The sequence below is a fragment of the Canis lupus genome, chromosome 22 (genome assembly GCF_048164855.1).
Source record: "Canis lupus baileyi chromosome 22, mCanLup2.hap1, whole genome shotgun sequence".
Lineage (NCBI taxonomy): Eukaryota > Metazoa > Chordata > Mammalia > Carnivora > Canidae > Canis > Canis lupus.
The window spans coordinates 28,271,749-28,287,224 of NC_132859.1; the positions used below are offsets into that span (position 1 = coordinate 28,271,749).

At 40.0% G+C, this 15,476-nt stretch overlaps 1 long non-coding RNA gene across 5 annotated transcripts; it reads right to left on the reverse strand.

Annotated features, from left to right (window-relative positions):
* Positions 1–215: 215 nt before the first annotated feature.
* LOC140614089 (uncharacterized) lies at positions 216–15,251 on the reverse strand. 5 transcript variants are annotated; one of them, XR_012014985.1, is made up of 5 exons: positions 14,435–14,591; positions 14,095–14,216; positions 9,550–9,633; positions 8,173–8,373; positions 216–569 (listed from the first exon to the last, which is right to left on the reverse strand). It is a non-coding gene; the product is annotated as an uncharacterized lncRNA (long non-coding RNA). The 5 variants fall into 5 exon arrangements; XR_012014988.1 differs by having other exon boundaries at positions 9,550–9,667; XR_012014989.1 differs by lacking the exon at positions 14,435–14,591 and adding an exon at positions 15,173–15,251 and having other exon boundaries at positions 8,173–9,633.
* Positions 15,252–15,476: the final 225 nt, after the last annotated feature.

Consider the following 15,476-nt stretch of genomic DNA (forward strand, 5'->3'; position numbering starts at 1 on the left):
AGAGCGACATGTGGTCCTCTTGCCCCAATGTCAAAGAGCATTGGCTCGTTGGTTGTGAAGTCAGCCAAGAGAGCCATTTTGTTTCTCTTATATTGACAGTTTGATGCTAAGAATTACACAGAATAATAAGTAGAATCACCCCAAATGGATTACCTACCTACTCATAACCAGAATACTGATTTTATTGCTGATATTAATAGCAATTACGTAGGATATTGCTTGCAAAAACACTTTTATTTTAATGGGCTCATTATGCCCTTAACATAGTCTTAAGAGCCAGGTGGCAAGAAATTTAGTTCCATTTTGTGGAGGGACAAATTGTGGCAAAACAACGTTAAGTGTATTACTTGGCCTGATTTCTTCAGGTTGAGGGAATGGCTCTCTCTCCTCTGAACACTTTTATTTTCTCCTTGCTATCTTGGATGGCATTGATTTGTGGGCATGTGTCTCATTCTGCGCCATTAGGTGGTAAGTCCTTTGAGAGCAGGAGTGTTTTGCCTCAATCACCCTTTATATTCCTGAATACATGTCCTCCAGTTCTTACACATCTTCAGCACTCACTTGGCAAGCTGACAGGGGAAGAAAAATGAGTGAATTTTATAAAGTATCACTTGAGGGGCGCCTGGATGGCTTAGTCAGTTGAGTGTACAACTCTTGATTTCAGCTCAGGTCATGATGTCAGGTCCCAACTGGGGGCTCCACACCTAGTGGGGCTCTAGACTACACTTCTTCACATTTAAAGGTATTGAGTTGTTGACCACAGATAAATATACATCCATTAGTCTTCATTATCTGAAGCTTACCTGTATGGTTCAACCATGATTCAAGTGCAATAGACTAGAAGCATATATGGCAACACTTAAGGAAATTGACCTGAAACTAATTAGTTGTGGAAATCAACATTTCATTAAAATAAAATTGATAATAAAAATAAACATAATACTGAGAGATAATACTTATTGAGACTATGGCAGTACTGTCTTAAGTATTTTATTACATAATTTATTATATACCTCATTTACTATATGCCTGGTACTTCTCTAAATATATATATGTGTGTGTATGTATCAGATTTTTCACTTACCATATTTTCCCCTTGATTCTCATTTATTATTAAATGAGACTTATGGGACACCTGGGTGGCTCAGTGGTTTAGTGCTTGCCTTCAGCCTGGAGTGTAATTATGGAGTCCCGGGATCGAGTCCCACATCAGGCTCCCTGCATGGAGCCTGCTTCTCCCTCTGCCTGTGTCTCTGCCTCTCTCTCTCTATGTCTTTCATGAATAAATAAATACAATCTTTAAAAATAAATACATAAATATATAAGACTCATATGCACATACAACTATGTGGGTTAAGTTTTACAGTTGTCTTCACTTCTCAGATGAGGAACGAGGACACTAGCATCCCAGATCACATGGCTACATGTGGAGAGGCTGGACTCACACTTAGGCAATTTGGTTCCTGAGCCCATGCTCTTAATCACCAGCTGAATTAGACTTATAATAACTTTGGTCTCTACATCTACAACAATAAAACGGCTTTGGCAAGAGAATCCCCATACCTAGAAGTAAGGGAAGGGAGCACAAGTTGGGAGATGCAATGGGTCCACTCTGCCTGGATTTTTGGCACCAGACCTTGCTTGGATCTGGGCCTGAATGTCCAGACTCCTGCACCAACCTCCCACATCTTATTCCCTTAAACTCTTGTTACAGCTTAAAAATTCCATTCCATTGTCTTGTGTTTCTGCCTTTCCCCTTGACCCCTCATGCTTATGTATCTATATAAAACTAATAAAACCTTGAACAGGAAATATAAAATCACTGTGAAACCAAACCAAACCTGCAGCAAGACCTCAGAGGGCCCTGTGCAATCAGAACTGTGTGAAGCTATTTTCTGGGAGCTGTAAACCTAATAGCTCGCTCTGTGCGAGGCACAGCTGCAAGGCTCTGGGGACAGATATGCCCCTTGTTGGAAAACAGAAGGGCTTGTAAAGTTATTTTCACAAATATTTTTTTCCTTAATATTTTCCCAGCTACCTCAGGCCCTCCTTAGCTCCTCTGCCCTACTTAGCTAAATAACTGGAGTCTGGGAGAAACAATGATGAAGGAATAATGATTTTTTTCCCCGTTTATCATTATTGAGGAATAGAAGTTATTTTGACAATATTTTCTATACAATGTTTGAATAAATAATTTGTTTGGCTTTTATTTTAATTTGGGGATTTTCTTTCTTTTTATTTGTGGTGTGTTTCTCTGGGTATGTGTTTGTGTTTGTGAGGAGGTCCTCCTAAGTTTGTGGACTTAATTTTGCCACAGGAACATTCTCTTGCCTCCAATGGCCTTTCTTACATCCAAGGCAGTCGTTTATAACTTTGTACCACAACGCTCTCTCCTCATCTCACACAGACATGGCTCTACCTCAACTCTTCCTTCTCTCCCACCCTCCCAGAAGCCTATTCCTCTCTAAAGCTGTATACCTGCACAGTTCTCTGTGTTTCTGGATACTGGGATTATTTTTTGGTGTGTGTTCCCGAGCCTGTTGTCCTGTTAAAAGGGATTGGATGCTCCTTTTATTTGGCTTGTGTTTCCATTCTCTCAGGCGCCAAAGCTTTGGAATCAGCCACAGCCAGGTTCAAAGCTTGTTTTGGTGATTCGTACACATGTAAAATCACCCTGAATGCATCAGCCCATCTCTCTCACACTCAGCCTCCTTAATTATAAAATGTATTCAACAGTATGGGCATTTTAATAACTATTTACCATGTGATCAGTCTCTGTCCACATAGTAACTCGTTTAGTCCTCACATAATCTTTAAAGGAGATACAATCAAGGGGTGCCGGGGTGGCTCAGTCGGTTAAGCATCTGCCTTTGGCTCAGATCCCAGAGTGCTGGATCAAGTCTCAAGTCAGGTTTCTTGTTCATCAGGGATTCTGCTTCTCCCTCTCCCTCTCTATGCTCTCTCTCTCTCAAATAAAGAAATACATAAGTCTTAAAAAAGAAAAAAAAGGAGATTCAATTAACATCCTCTTTTATGAAGGAAGAGAAGAGAGGGTAAAATCATGCCCAAGATCACAGATACAGTAAATAAAGACCTGGAATTCACTCATGGGTGTTATGACTCAGGAGTCTTTGTTTTTAATTACCCTGTGATGAGATCTTCTAAACTATAGCATCATTGTGAAACATGAAGAAATGACGAATGCTAATTCCGTGGAAGGCCAGTACCTGGCTCCGAGATTGTGTGCCGTGAATGTTCTTTTTCTTCCACATTTACGCCCAGTAAAACACTTGGAAAAATCACCATTTCTCCCATCTCTTGGTTCACTCTGGCATAACTTATTGCATTTTATCACCTCTGTAGAAAGCTCAGTTGGTTATTCTGTAAGGGTATGTTATCCTAAGTCCATAACCTTCAAAGTTCACATCAAATATCATACGCAAATATGTGGCTATGTGTGCATATGTCTGAGTCTTGTCTAAGACAAGATTAAAATTTGTCACAAACGTTTCATCTTCAAAAGATGGAGAAGGGACAGGCACAAAGGGATGGAGTAGGTGGTAGAGACAGGCACCATCGATCTATGTTCAACATTCACTATAACTCTCCTTATCACTCCTCCCTCCAGATTCTGATGCACACCACCTCCTCATGGACCCACAATAAAAGAGAAGGAGGAAACAAAGACAAGAATTTGATTAAAATGATCATTTCAGGGTGCTTGCATTCACCAAAAATGTAGCAAGATAGATTTAGGTTTTCAGAATAGTGTTCTATCTTAAAGTCAGCAACTGAAGTCCTGTATACTTATAACAGTGGTTCTCAAAGTGTGTGCCCTGTGCTAGCAACATTGGAATTTGACAGAAATGCAAATTCTTGGACATATCCTTGATCTACTGAACCAGAAGCTCTTAGAGAGGGCCCACAAATCTGTTTTAAAAAGCCCTCCAAGTGATTCTAATTTGAGCTCAGATTTGATCATTATTGGTTTGGGAATCTGTGCAAACAACGGCCAAAGTTTTAAAACTGTAGGTGCAAGCTAAATACAACCCAAAACTTGTCTTTATAAATAAAATTTTATTGGAACACAGGCATACCCTATTCATTTATTTATTGCCTTTGACTGCTTTTGTGCTGTAAATGCAGCCTTGGGTTGTATGAACTGCACAACTAAAAATATTTACTAATCTCTAGTCCTTTATAGAAAAAGTTTTCTGCCCCCCGGCTTTGAGAATTGTAGGAACAGAGACTTCCAAACCAACCACTTGGAAGTGGCTCTGTCACATATATGCTTTCTGACTTTGGAAAATTTCCTTCTGATCTTTGTGTTTCTCCTCCAAATGTAGGAAGAATACTCCATCCACTTTGCAGGTTGTGATGATCAGTTAATCTATGCAAAGGTATAAGCAGAATTCCTAACACTTAATAATCAGAGAATAAGTGTTAGTTATTATTGAAACGAATACTAGATAAAATTTAATAATCGATTAGTTTTTAATTAAGTTCGAACAAAAGTAGAAAAAAGTACCCGATTAATCAGCTAAATTAATCAGTTTGGTGGAGACCAAAAAAAATAGTTTAGGTGTATGGTCCTTCAATGGGAAAAGCAAGTTTTCAAAGTAATATGATATACTTCAGTTTGCAGCTCAATTTTAACATTTAAGTACTTAAGTATTTGTATACTTAATGTCTTTTGCCTTCAGCATGGCCAATTAATAAACATTTATCTCTTAATATTTCAGAATTTTGTAAGTATTAATCAATGCTTTTATTTAATTTGAGTATAAATACAGAGAAAAATACTTTTGGAAAAAAGATGTTCATTCAACACAATCTACACTTGACAATTTGTCTTTCCTGTCTACTCTGGGCATTAAAGTTTGATGTCTATACAAATAATAAAAACAACAACAAGAAGAGTCATTCATATCATAATTGTATCTTGTAATATAGATATTATATCTTTTTAAAAATATATACATATATGCATGATTTCTTGCCTTAACTGAATTTTTGCATTTATTGCATTAACTGAAATGTGTGGTTAAAACCATATAACCTTATAATTCTTTACATCTTTACCCTGAAGTTTAAAACACAATGATTCATTATTATTTGTTATTATTCATGATTCTGTGGGTTGACCGGGCTCAGCTGGGCAGTTTCCTAATCTGTGTGGTAGAACTGAGGTCACTCATTTGGCTGCATTCAGCTCAGGTAGCTCTGCTGGAGTTTGGGACTTCTAAGACAATCTCTCCTCTTCCAGGGTCTTTCTCTACATGGCCACTCATCAATCAGAAGTCAGATCAAGCGACTTTCAGAACAACAATGGGCTTCCAAGATGGGATATTCCAAGAGGATAAGATTCAGTTTGTAAGCACTTTTCAAACCCCCTGCTTGCATCAAGCTTGCTAAGGTCCCATTGGCCAAAACAGGTCACATGTAGAAGCATAGAGTTAATGTGGGAGAAACACGAATATACAAGGGCATGAATACCAGGGGCTCACTCATGAGGGGCACAATTCAAGCCAACCACTACCAGTATCTTCTGAATAATGAGAATTTAGTGAAACTGGAAGATGGATTGGCTGACTAGACTGTTTCCAGCTTTGTGGGTCCTGGAGAGGGCACACTTATTTATTTCAACATGTATTTGGAATCCATTTAATAGAAGACAAATTTGTTTCTGAATGTTTGTTTAAGGGCCTAGTTTTGAATAGCTAAAGCACAAAAGGAAGATCTATTTTCCATTATTCTATATCCGCTTTTAGGGATTTTGAGCACAAAGTGCAGGACAGATGTTTTGGATTAGCTTACCACACTACACCAGGCAGAGAGAATTTGGAGTGCAGCCATATAATACACAAATTATGCCAGATTATTCTGAGATGAGTCAAAAGCCAAGCTTTGGTAATGAGAAATCAAGGTAGTATTTAGCTGGTATTATTGGTACTGCTAAAAAAATAAAAAATAAAAAGTAGAATTTTCCACCCAAACCACCTGTCTATAAACAGGATCATAAGTACAATCAGATGCTACAGTGACAGTCGATTTTTAATCCATGGGCAAAACCTCTGATTCCTTATTACTTGTGCTGAATATTTTAGGAGGTTTACACTTTTTTCCTCAACTGATACTGGATTCCATTACGATTATTCAAAGTAATAAAGGTAATAAAAATAATAAGGTAATAAAAACAATAGGAAAATAAATAAGAAGATGTCATAGTCTCCTGGTAAGGACCAATTAATTTGAATGAGTTAGATATCATTATAAAACTTCCAGAAATCTGTACCAAACTTGAGTGGAGATTTCATTTGGGGTTCTTGAGGGAATCTGCTCAGATATGCTTGAATTTAAAAATGCTTTCCTCTCTTTGGGGAGACCATCCTCTCTGAATAAATATGGAACTTGAGGAGTGAATACATGCCAGTTCAAGCAGCTGAAGCGACTTCTGGTAATTAGTGGAGTGACTGATGGGTTTCTGGATCATTCTCACTTCTCTACAATTGTAATCTAGCTTCTATGGAGTATGAACCAGTCCTTAAAATTTAATAATGCTATTTGGTTTGCAGATAATAATAAATGCAAGTGGATATTTAATAAATTATTTTGAGGGATATATTGCATTTATGAAAATAGAGATTATGTAGATCATGGGATAGATTTAATTCATTCACTCCCTCAAGGAACATTTCTGAGTACCTATTGTATGCCCATTGTGAGCACCTTAAAAATTTAAAAATTTCCCCTTCTTACAGGGCAATAGGGGAGAGATTTCTGGAGTAGGGAAATGGATTGAGGTTAGGAGAGTCAAAAACATCTGAGAGTCCCCTGGATTATTTCCAAAATTTCTGAAATATTACCTTTTTCCCCACAATTTTTGTTAGATTCTCAAAGGAACCCATAACCCCAAAATGTTAAAGCCAGTAGAGCAGTATGGATGGCTGGAAGCATGACTCTTTGCCTTACAGCTCATTTTCTAGGCTAACCCCTTCATTTCAAGTGAGAAAAATGTAGGCCCAGAAAGCTAACGTGATTGCTTTGTTTAAAAATCACTCATTTGGTTACTGATAGAGCTCAATAGGCTTCACTCCCTCTGGAAATAATAACTGTAGTTTATCCAAATGTCTTATTGATATACACATCCCACAACCAGAATGGAATTTCTGTACCAGCTATGAAGAGGTGTTTGTTATCCTAGCAGGAAATAAAACTTTTACCCTGGTTTCCCCATTCTTTACCCCATCATTCCCAGGGAAAGAACAGGGGTAGGCAAAAGGACTACTTGCTTGGCTGAGGGCCATAGAATCTGTGGGGAATGGCTTCAGTGACCTAAAGTCCCAGGTAGAGCAATTGTACCCACTGACTTTTAGAAAATGACAGCTGGGAGCAAGATTGTGCCTTTTCCTTTCTAAGTTCCTCTTTCCTAGTATAGTGTATTGGATCTATTGATTAGAAAATGATCCATCATGGTAGCATACTTAGTAGACAACATGTTAAGTCAGAGAATTCAGGAGGATTCTGGAGGACCTTGGGAAAGATAAGACACAGTTGTGGGAAGGAAGTTACACATTGCTTACATTCCTTTGGACCACAAGACTAAGGTAAGACAAGTTAGGGTTCAATCAAATGGAGTAGAGGGTCCAGTTGTGACTGAACTGCCAGGACCCACTTCCAGCTGCATAATTGCAGGGCCCCTCTTCATGTGACTTTTGCAGGAAAAAGAAAGCCACATATAAATTAAGTGAGCCATAGTTCTGGGTAGAGCAGCATATTAGCTCTATCAGGAGTTATGGTGTGGAAAAGAACTTGGTAGGGTTCTTGCAGTTGACAGTGAGAAAATCTACTTGCATTATCAGCAAAAGAGGTTGTCATTAAGTCTGCATACTTTAGAAATTCTCAGGCATTGTATGTCTTTTTCGTTGACTTCTGACATGATCATGGCTAGTTTAAGAAGTAAATGTATTTCCATGTGACTTTTCCCTCCTGCCTGATGGTCGTTGCAAGGTGGGAAGGAAACCCAGATGGGGAGCTTATGAAACCACTTCTCCTCATGTAATGGCTGGCATTTTTACACTGGCCTTGTTTATTTGTGTGGATCATGTGGATTCCTTTCCTACTCCTTTGTAGCCCCTGAGGTGGGAATACGATCCCAACACAGCTACTTACCTATGTTGGCATAAAGATCTAAGCATTTAGAACATCTCTTTCAGAATATTCAACTTCTCTAGTCAGGGGATCAACTCCACCCAGTGTGGATTCGTCTCTGGTCTAGGAAGCAGCACAAGATGGAGAGAGGGGTCCAATTCCAGGTTCTGTGTTGAGACTGAGGCCACAGCAAGTTCAATCATTACCTCTAATTTCCCATGTCTCCACCACATAGAGAGAGAGAGAGAGAGAGAGAGAGAGACTTTAAAAATGCATGTTTTTTTAAAGCTTGGAGAACCTGGGCTACAAAACTGCCTTATAGGCATAAAATATTAATGCCGTTGGCGCTGCCTGCATTTACTTCCACCCACACCATGAGTTTTTAGACCAGTTAAACTCAGGAGACTTCTTTTGTGGGAAAAGAAGGTTAAGCTGTAACTGCATTCCCTAGACCCTATTGCTCAAAGAAATGTGTCCCAGGGGGACTCCCGTAGGATAGTTTAATTAGCCCCCAGGTAGAGCAGAGGCAGAAAAATCCGGGCCAAATTGGGACTTGGCTTTGTATGAGTTCATCATGTTTGTCTGTAGACTCCAAGAAGAAAAATGTGGCTGTCCAATGGTAAAATGCTTGGATACCTGGATGCCTGGATGCCTGGATACATGTCAACTCCATTTTTTTTTTTTTTTTTTTTTTTTATTCATGAGACAGAGAGAGAGAGAGAGAAAGGCAGAGACAGAGGCAGAGGCAGAGGGAGAAGCAGACTCCAAGCAGGGAGCCCAATGTAGGACTCAATCCCGGGTCTCCAGGGTCATGCCCTGGGCCAAAGGCAGGCTCTAAACCATGGAGCCATTTTCTACACAGGTGAACAGCAGTACTTTCAAGCACAAGTTTTAGATTCTGCCACTGCTTTGCTTAAGACTCTTGGATGAGTCCATGTCACCTCCCGAAAATAAATAAATAAATAAATGAACAAACCAACCAACCAACCAACCAACCCAGTCATCCAGGGATGAATTCAAGGCTCGTTCTTACCTTAATCTATTTTTTTGGAGGGGGGAGGCAGGGGCCTTCTCTTATTTTCTGCAGTCCTCTTCCTTCAGCCATGATTGGTAAGATCCCTTTCTCTGAAATTGCTACCTCTCTTCACACCACAATACTTGTCTCTCCAACTGGGACGTCTCATGACCCTTGACAATCACTCAAGGGTCTCCTTCTTTTGAAAGATTGTCCTGGCCAGGCTTTTTCCAAGTTAGAAAAATTTACTCTTGTATCTTGATTCTTCTGTCCCTCTATACATGTCATTAGTGGGGACTTCCCTTACTACCAGTATTTGAACCTTTCAGGAATCCTATGTTTTGTATCCCCAGCATGTGAGTGCAGGCCATGGGAGTGCTTACCAAGGTATGACGAGAGCGTAGCTGGGTGGCTCTTGGTCAGATTTTGGATAGCATTGCCACTGAAGGTGTTCCAAACGTCTCATCCTTTGATTGAGCGGGAGGAGCGTAGGTCAAATCTCTTCGTTTATGTAACAATGCATTAAAAAACTTTCTTATTAAAACAACTATAATTTCAGTGTTATTCCATAGCACCAACTCCTTTACAGAAAAGAGATTGATGACATTTCCCACCATTTCCAAAGTCTCACTGAAAATTGAACAACACCAAAGGAATACTCACTGGCATTGACTCATAGGCTATAGAGATCTAGTACTGCAGCCTTTTACGTTGAAAGGCAACAGGGTGTAGTGTCTGGGATCGCCAACTGAGTTGATATCTTAGCTTTATCACCTACTAGTTGTGTGACCTGGGACAAGTTACATAACCTCTTTCTGCCCTTTTCCTTTTTCCCACAGGAAAAAAAATTAAATGAGGATAATGATTATACCTCTTTATAGATACCATGAGAAAAGGAGTCAATCTGTTGATATTAAAAGCTTAAAAAATGCCTGGCAAAATACCGCAGTAAGGAATATAAAATAATGGCAAAAATCAGCAATTTTAGGGCAGATAGATCTGAGTTCTCCCATTTACTAGCAGTGAGATCCTGGGCAAGTTGTTCAATGTCCCTACACCTTAGTTTGCCTTCTCTCTAAGTTGGAGCTAATAATTATACTTCCTTCAACCTTTACCCATAAGTGAGGGTCTCACTGAAAGTGCTCAGCACAGTAGGTGGTCAACAAATGCTGCCCCCTATTGTTACACCACAAGATAAGCTCTTGACAAATATTTGAGGCTAAATCTCAATTTGGGTCAATGATATAAACATATTTAGCCATTAGAGTTGAAAAAAAAGATCTTTTGCATCAACAAGTCAGCTATGGATCTAGAGTCATGGAATGCTATACTCGTGGAACCTTAGAACAGAAAGTTATCATAAATTTTGACTGCTTTGATTTAGGCCATTGGTTCTCCATAGAGGACAACTTTGCCCTCTCCTCCTTCTTTAAAGGATATCGGCAGTATCTGGAGACTGTCACAATGGGGGTGGGTGGGTAAACTACTGGCATCTAGTGGGTAGAGGCCAGGGATGCCACCAAACATCCTACAGAGAGTACAAGAATTATCTGTCCCAAAAAGTCAATAGTGACAAGGTTGAGAAACTATGTTTAGGCTTAAGAGAAATGAAGCCAGGAGAGGCTAAATGACTTGGCCATGGTTGTTGGTCTGATGACCTCCTATAGGCTCCCTAAACCAACTCAGAAGCCAGAAGACAGCCCAACATTCAGACTCCCTTCTTGGCATTCCAAACCCCTCTACTATGAGAGTACAGAACCCTTATTTCTCCCACATGTCACTTTTTCCCCCAGAGACTCCCATCCACTGAAACACACACATGCGCAGAGAATTTCATCACTGGAAAAGTAAAGCAGAGAGTGACTGACTCAAGCAAAGGCAGATTCCCCCCTGAGCACACTCTGTTTCAAACCAACCAGTTTCACTACCACTGAGAGCCCAATGGAGCATAGGTGAAAAGGCAGTCCAGGTTACAGGTCTTTGTTGCTCTAGGACTAGAACTGGGCCAAGGTTCTCACATATGACAATCATGGTTTGTGGTAAGCAGGGTCCACAGACAACTGCAGAAACACTGTGACTACAGAATAAAGAATAAGAATTAAAAAAGGGATATGACTTGATGAGCAAGCCACACGAATTCACAGGAAGTAGACTTCATCAGTTCTAGTATCTGTGGTTTTCTTGAATTCTCTTCAGATCTTATTCTGGGAAAAGAAAGTTATCAGGTCAATAGTGTTAATGTGCTTTGTTTTGTTTTGTTTCTGCTCTGCTCTACACGAGCTGAATGAGGAGATTCGCACACTCACAACGGAGTGGGGGAGAAAAGAAGGAAAAGGGATCCTGAGAAGAGATTCCTGATGCAAATTCAGGGAGGGATGGGAGAATGGGAGCAAAGGCAAGGTGCATAGCCTTGCGACAAGAAGAGAATAACTGAAATTAGTTTGTTCTCCTCTAATATCATTAATGAAACCACACAGTGATGTCACTTCTGATCACATTGTAATTTGAGTTGCTGATCTTGCGATAACAAGCTTCCTTTTTGCGCATTCACAGCGTGTCTACAGTGGAAAAGACCTTCGGGTTAACAGTGAGTAGGTGGAACTCGTCAAGAAAAATAACTTCACCACAACAACAACAAATGACAGGAGAGAAAGAAACTTCTTTGGGAGAGCGGAGGGAAAAAAAGTGAAGTTTAAGTATTATTACACATGTGAAAGAAGAGTCATTTATTTAATAGGAAGTAACTCATTCACACGAATGTAACTTTGTGGTCCCTCACAAGTACGTAAATACTACCAATCAGTCCTCCCCAGATTATCATCAAAATTTCCTGGGAAATGCCTCATTAAAGAGTCTTTAAAGAATAATATGAGTGTGCATTACTCAAATAATTTCAGAAAGACATTCTATGCTATCGACTATAATATAAATTTCTTTCCCTTCCATGGGTATCGCATTTTGCCAAATTCAGTATGAGTTTTGAAATGAGGCAAAACATGAATCCTTTGAACAACATTCATCTTTGCAAGAGAAAGCCCTTTCCTGTTTCTAAGAGAAAGGCCTTATAGGGACTGAGGAAAAACTGTTCTTTGGCATTAAATACCTCTTTCCAGGCATGTTTACTGGAAATAATTCCACCTCATAAATCTTGATGGAAAGTAATTGGTAAAAACTAGTTAAGGATTCATAAATCCCAGACTTGGAAAGATAATTTTTTTAAAAAAAAATGATATTCTCAAACCTAGCTACCCTATGTACATGATCTTTTTTTGTCTATGACTTTTATTCCTGGGGTTGTAGACTCTGTATTCCCTTTTATTAAAAGAGTGTCAATAGTCACAGTGGTTTTGCTTTGATTTGCTGAAGTTGGCTCCAGCACCTGGAGCCCAATGCAGTTCTCGAACTCATTACTCTGAGATCAAGACTGAGCCAAGAAAGAGTCCGTCACTTAACCAACTGAACCACCCAGTTGCCCCATATCATGGTTTCTAATTACACATATCATTAGAAGATGAACATGTGACATATTTGGAGTTGTTAATTAGTTCATTCTCTAGGGTCCACTGAAGTTTGTCTCCATCAGTTCCCGGCCTGCTGAAGACTTGAGGTGTCTTTGTTTTGGTCCTAGGCCAACGTGTTTCTCGAAGTAGAAGTTCCTGGTCCCCCTGCCCCCAGATGTGCTTGTGAAAAACAATGTGCCCAATCCCAAGTGTACTAAATCAGAATGTCTTGGCAAATGGAATTCTGAAATCTGCACTCTGTTTCTTAAATGACTCTCGTCTGTTTAGGAATGACTGTTAAAGATTTAAAGGCAAGAAAGACAAGTATGCATCCTTACGAGTTGAAAACGGAGAACAAACAGCATAGGGAGACATTTTAGAAAATCAGATTTTCTTGAGGAAGCAAAAAGCATACTGTAAAATCGTGTGTGTGTTCACAACTAGTTTCTATATTTCATCCTTTATCCAGGCTCTTGGGTTAGCGAATTCCTCCATACTGATTTTTAAAAATTTTTTTTTACCATTTAGTCTGTCTTAATACCTCTGCCACAAGAGGAGAAGGAAAACAAGGAGTAAGAATGACAAAAGTAGGAATTTAATATGCCCTTAAAAGTCATTTAGCATTTTTAGAGTGTATCTGTTTTGACCTTTTTAAGGCTGTTAACTGGCATTATCCAGTTTGTGTTTTGTATAGTATCATATGTTGGGAAGTAAAAAAAAAAGGAGCTAGAATTATTTTTCAAACCTAAATTAACATTATTTACTGTATTAAGTTGATGTAGTTACTTATGTGATTATTTTAAAGGAAGAGTACATGCAAATGGTGCAGGTCACTTCCTAAGCATGGAAGAAGAAATGTGACATTTTCAAGTACACCTTCTGTTTAATCTCACCTGCCCTCCTGTGACTTTAACACCTCTTCCGTTTTCCCTGCCCTAACAGCAAACTGTAGGGATTTTTAAAAAACATTTCAATATAGTGAATCTTCTGAAAACTGCTTCTGATAAAGTAAAAATGTTCTGTTGTCACCAAAGTTCTGTCACAACAGTAGTCTTACTTCTGCTCTCGACCTGATTTCCAATATGAGGAAGAAATAATGGTTTGGTAACCACGATGCAGACTGTGCCTCAGTTCCCCCAACTTCTAGGCCCACATTTCATTTCCAGCCTGTTAGGATTAAAATCTGAAATTATGTTATTATTTTAGTTTAGAATTCTTAGGATTCTCATAATCATCATTGGAGAGATTCTTGCTTTGTTCAGAGAGTTACTGTTATTATCAGTAGTCATGACAGGTATTATTATGAACCGCACAGGGCAGACAGAGCATGTTGGACCAAGTGGAAGACTCAGCCTGTGCATCACTGTGGTCACCATGCACAATGGCACCCAAAAACAGCTGGACAGTTGGTCTGGTGTGGTTACTCACGCGGTGTCTTGGAAAGGCCGTGGCAAAGTGAACTCAAGACATCGTCAGGGTAGGGAATTTGGGGGCTGGTCCTCCAGTGACTTGAGAAGAGAGACCTTCTGGAATGTGAATATGCTTACTCACTGGAAGATAAAAAATCAGGCTAGATTTAGAACATTCGTGAAAATGTCAGTGATGGCCAGGTCAAAATTCAAGCAGGGTAAGACAAGGTTATGTGTAACAAGTCTGTTGAAAAAAGGGTGAGTCCCAGTCAAGGTGCCTGGAGCCAAAGAATGAAGAAAAGCACATGCAGTTTGCTTTCAGGGCAAGCTGCACATCCAGGAGTGCAGGCCTCGCTCACCATCTCTGCAGATGCAAACTCTCCTTTACGCCAGGGTGCTCTCTCTGCCAGCCTGATACCCAGCACTCATCCACGAGCAGCTCTACCGTCATTTCCAAGCCATCACAAACACGCTCATTCCCCAAAGGCCTGCGCAGTGGGGAGAGGATGTGGCAGGCTGCAGGGGACATTGCGGGAAGGCAGGCCCAAGCAGACTGCTTTGACTTTTACCAACCTTCGAATGTCATCCTGGGAGGGGTTTAGCTGGGGCAAAATGAAACTCCAGCCTCTCATCTGGAGCTCTGGTAGCCTTTCTTCAAGCACTAAAACTTTCAAAGTTTGTAGGGGATTTCTCCTTTGCCTTTAACAAAAATTAGCACAGCATTCTGGTCTTCGTGTTATTTTGGTACAATGATAACTGTAATCCTAAAAGTGTCCTGTCTTATTTGAAAATTTAGAAATGTGAGCTATCCTTTTAGGTATTGAATGAACGTATGCACAGTCCCTCTCTGTCTTACACAATCTCTCACATACACACTCTCTCATAATCCACTCACACACACTCCCATACACACTCACACACTTTCTATCTCTCACACATATTCTCTCACACTCTCTGACACTCTGTCTCAGTGTCTCATGCACACTCACACGTACACACACACTGTCTCACACACTCATTGTCATGCACACACATACACATTCACAGCCTCTCTGTTGCATACACGCATATACAATCAGCCATAATATTGATTTCACCTTATCTCCAGTGAGCCCGCATTTATTCCCCTCTCTTCTGAGAGGTGAGGGCAGCAGGAGGTGGGGGTAAGGAGCCGAGTTTGCAAAAGCAATAGAGAATTGAGACTGCGGGAGGGGCAAGGGGGAAGAACACACCTTGTCCCAGGGCTCTATGCTGGGTTAATGGACCATAGGCTTTTTTCCTCTTTCTAAAACAAAAGTGAGGCCAAGTAACCGATGACAAGTGATGTGTGCCACCAGTATCAGGACACTGAGTTCTGGCCCCCTCCTCCACTGTGACCTTTGTTAGAGCTCTCAGCAGATC